At 39.2% G+C, this 4,303-nt stretch overlaps 1 long non-coding RNA gene across 3 annotated transcripts; it reads left to right on the forward strand.

Moving 5' to 3' along the window:
- The first annotated feature begins 627 nt into the window (after positions 1–627).
- On the forward strand, positions 628–3,959 carry LOC141845571 (uncharacterized). Of its 3 annotated transcripts, none has more exons than XR_012603249.1 (6): positions 628–926; positions 1,543–1,673; positions 1,862–1,975; positions 2,857–2,913; positions 3,501–3,605; positions 3,685–3,959. It is a non-coding gene; the product is annotated as an uncharacterized LOC141845571 (long non-coding RNA). The 3 variants fall into 3 exon arrangements; XR_012603251.1 differs by having other exon boundaries at positions 3,518–3,605; XR_012603250.1 differs by having other exon boundaries at positions 1,543–1,658.
- Positions 3,960–4,303: the final 344 nt, after the last annotated feature.

Raw genomic sequence — 4,303 nt, forward strand, 5'->3', positions numbered from 1 at the left:
AGTTCGCATTCGTCTGACTTTTCCTTCCTGCAAAAGATGTTAGCTAAAATAGTAACATGTAAAGGATTCAGTTGGTTTATCGAACCAACTATAAGTCTTAACTTCGAATCTCCAGTGAGATCCTGGGTTAGACTGACGCCTAATGTTCCTCTTGGGAACACTACAACAAAAATGACTTTCCGCAGCGCGTCATCCGCAGCGCACATCATAGGCGCGCCGTTAATAGTTGCTTTGACAGCGCGCCCAATAAAATGCGCTGCGGATAATATCATATTTTTATCAACCGCAGCGCGCAACAATAGTACGCTGTTAAAAATACTTTTAACAGCGCACATTGTACGCCGTTAAAATTATTTTTGACAGCGCATATTGTGCGCCGTTAAAAGTATTTTTAACAGCGTACAATGTGCGCTGTTAAAAATTTATATTGACAGCGTACAATGTCCGCTGTTAAAAATTTATAAATTATAACATTAATAATATTAATTTTAATTTCTTTTTAAAAAACCCCTAAATTTTAATTTTAATTTCTTTTAAAGTAACGCCTTTTTTCCCCATCGCCCTCGCGCTCGCCCTTTTCTCCGCGCTCGCTCGGAAATTTCTCTGAGCCCTAAACCCTCCCGCCCCGCCGCCGCCCAGACCCTCCCGCCCCGCCGCTGCCGGAGATCCCTGCTCAACTGCTCCAGGCAGTTCCTCTCTACGCCGTCCTTCTCCTTGCCCCATCCGTTCACTCTCTTGCTCTTCGTCGGCGCGTCGGTGCGAGGCGGCAGCGCGACCTTGTGGGAGGCGACGGGGACAAGGCAGTAGATTCGGCCGCGGTGCAGGCAGGCGTGGGGCGGGAGGCGTGGTCCCTCCTACTCATCTTATCGCGCTCCGTCAATCCCAGTCTTCATCGACAGGCCGTGCCCTAATCTCATCGTCGCCAGGTATCGCGATTTGCAGGGAAGATTTAAGAAGCTTACTTCTAGTTTATCAGCTATCATTTTCCATCTTTAAGTTTCATGTTCCTGCCATTGCTTATGATTTTTGCCTTAACTGCAGTTATTCCATATTTTAGTTTCTTTACTTTAATTTTGGCCTTTGAATCTCAAAAGCACCATGCACTGCAAACTTCAAGCATGTTCCGTTATTCGGGTTTGTCCTCCAAACATTTGATGCACGTTCAAGTTCTATCACTAGTCTTCAGTTAAGCAATCAATTTGTTCATCTTTACCCTGAAAAGGGGAACTTGCATCCCCTTAGAGATGCGGACTTACATACACTCTGTCTGTCCATCCAAAGTCAGTTATGAATTCGATCCCCAGTCGCGACTTAGCTTTACAGTAAACCATAAGTAATAGTTTCAGAAACATGTTTTCAGTCCCAATAATTAGTAACCTCTTACTTCAACTGAAACTATATATTATTTGTTTTGTTGTGCCAATTTTTTTGGTCCGTGCTCAGCCAACCATATTTCTATAAAGACAAAAGATGTTACTCCATGCTAGAAATCCTGTTTAATTTGGGATTCTGTCTGTAACCCTATCTGTATATTCGATGTAGCCTTGTACAGATGGGGTGTGGCTCTGCAGCAGCGATCCAACCTGCGTTGAAACAACAGAGGGGAAAAGCTGAAGCTTCTGCAACAGGCTAAGAGCCTGTTCGAAGATCGTCGCCAGGTATCACCCCCTTCCGTAAGTCCTCTGAATCATGTCTGTATGTTCCTGTCTGTCCTCGAACAGATTTCATTTTGTGAACTATGAGAATCTTGCTCCACTTTTAGTTGAGACAGTTCTCTGAATCATCTCTGACTCTTTGGTTAATGATTCAGTTAAAAATTTCAAATCTAGGTTCCTTGCAGTAAAATGTTCTGTTTTTGCAGGTGGAGAAACTCACAAATGAAATCGAGCTGCAGAACAAAAGAAGAGATGCTTTGGGTGCTCTAGCTTGTGAAGCTGAAAAGAAAGCGCAAGAACTTAATTTGAAATTGGAAAACGTAATTCTAGAATACTGCACATTATCTGTTAGATGCTAACATTACCTCACTGTTGCCTTCCACGTTGCTATGGATTCATTATGATGCATCCTTCCATATATACTCAAAGGCTATTTCTTTGCTTACCTCTCAATGTTTGGCACTTAGTTTTTGCCACGAGATTTTTGAAACACATAAAATGAGGTGTCTTATTAAGTTTTATTTGGTGTATTTCTTCTTTGTATTTCTTCTGTTTCTCACTTATCATTTTGCATAAGAGTGTGTTCAATTCCTAACAAATTTGAAGAATATTAAAAGAATAATTTTGCTTCATGGACAAGCATTTTTTCAATGAAGGGTTTTGAATATCATGATTTATCATCTGTTGGATATATTGGTAAAGACAGTATCCTAATGGCTGGGTGGTTAAGAGGATACAAGGTTTTTGGATTGCATGCAATCATGATCTGCTTCTCAAAAAGCTAAAATTAGAATGTTGAGATGGATATGTATAGTTATTAGGAGATGTCAAAGGTAGCATCTTGCAAGCAGTTAGGTACAAAATAGCATAGATGTTGATTGAGGACATAGTTAGAGAAGTTGATCGGTTAAAGTTGTGAAGGATAAGACTTCTTTAAGTAGATCCAATTAAGTGTAACTTTACATAGAGCTTGATTGCATGACAAAATCCACGTAGCTGTGTTTTATTGCTGAACTTATTGTTATTTTGTTCATCTTTGTTTGTTCTTTCCAGTTAGGCATGAGTTCATTTGAGGATTGCCATTTTAGTCCACTATATGTATCTGAATGAAGCCTACATGTTTTAATTATATAACATCTTCCATTTGCATAACTACTCTCCATTTGCATAAATTCTTATTATTTACTGTTCTCTTCTTTAGGAAGAGCTGATGAGGGCACAACTAGAAGTAACAACTAAGTCAAAGGTGTTGTCACAGGTAATGATATTTTTGGAAACAATTGCAGTAGTATCTTACATATTGATCTTTGGTCAGTCTATATCATGTTATTTATTAAGTCTTTTATAGTAGTCCTTTGAACAATTGTTCTCTAAATAATGTTTCTTGACTATCCATCTTTGCAAGACGTGACACTTGAACTTTTGCATTCCTTATTTTCTCTAGCGCATGTTTTTCCATATCATACATAGGTGTTGTTGGAATCTAAGCAATTTTCATGTAGCTTGTTTGGAGCAAATTCCTGTTGGAAAATAAAATAATTCCTGCAAATTCGGATCTTAATTTATATGTTTGAATTTAAGAGCGAAAATTAAACCTGATGTTTCATTTGCTTATGTTTTGAATAAAAGACTATGGATGCTGACAATTGGCATTGTTTTAAGAGTTCTTTTGCCTCATACTTATCTGCAAATCATCTTCCATCACTTATAGAAACATATATAGTGCCTAAGTGTGCTTTGTGGCATCTGTTGTGTTTTTATGAATTATGTGATTTGTCTTTGCTTTCTACTTCTGCTGTTACAAACTTTTAGTGTTAGAAGATTATCCATGCTTTTCTGCAACAGGTGCTTATTAATTGCAGGAACAACAAGAAACTACTTGATCAAGTTAGAGCATTTGATCGCCACTGCAACATGGTCCTCGAAAATGTTAGGGAGATGTGGACCGAGGTATTGCAACTTTACAAATGCATACAATTCATCATCTCTTTTCATGCATGACTCCTTATGGTTTTTACCCTGATCACAGATACCCAAGACGGGCAAGGGGAAGAAGAAAGCTCTTCCAGTCAACAAGGATAGATTCATCAGCAAGATGTTCCTTCGCAGAGACTCTGTATTTTCGCATAGATTCATCAACAAGGATAGATTCATCAGCAAGAAAGCTCTTCCAGTCAACAAGTATATATGTGCTAAGTATCAACACATATATACACACAACCTCACTTATTTTCTGTTTTTCTTTATGTTCAAGATAACACAGTCTTGTAAGCTTATCAAAACAGATGTGAATGTTATATATAATTGTTGGATTATAAATGTGTAATTTTATATGGTATTTGTGTGTGGTATTTATGTTATTAATTATTTGAGTTTTGAGTTTATAATTGTGATTTGAATGGTTTAATTATTTTATTTTATCCACAGCGCACATTGTGCGCTGCGATTGATCACATCTGCAGCGTACATTGCGCGCTGTGGAAGCTCACATCCGCAGCGCGCAATGCATGCCGCGGATGATCACATTCGCGGCGCGCATTGCGCGCTGCGGAATCTCACATCCGCAGCGCGCATTGTGCGCTGCGGATGCGATCATCCGCGGCGTGCATTGTGCGCTGCGGATGCCTAACGACTTTTAACAGCTTGCA

This window comes from Curcuma longa, chromosome 14 (assembly GCF_044706935.1).
Source record: "Curcuma longa cultivar G26 ecotype Majalengka, Jawa Barat chromosome 14, ITB_CL_G26_1.1, whole genome shotgun sequence".
NCBI lineage: Eukaryota > Viridiplantae > Streptophyta > Magnoliopsida > Zingiberales > Zingiberaceae > Curcuma > Curcuma longa.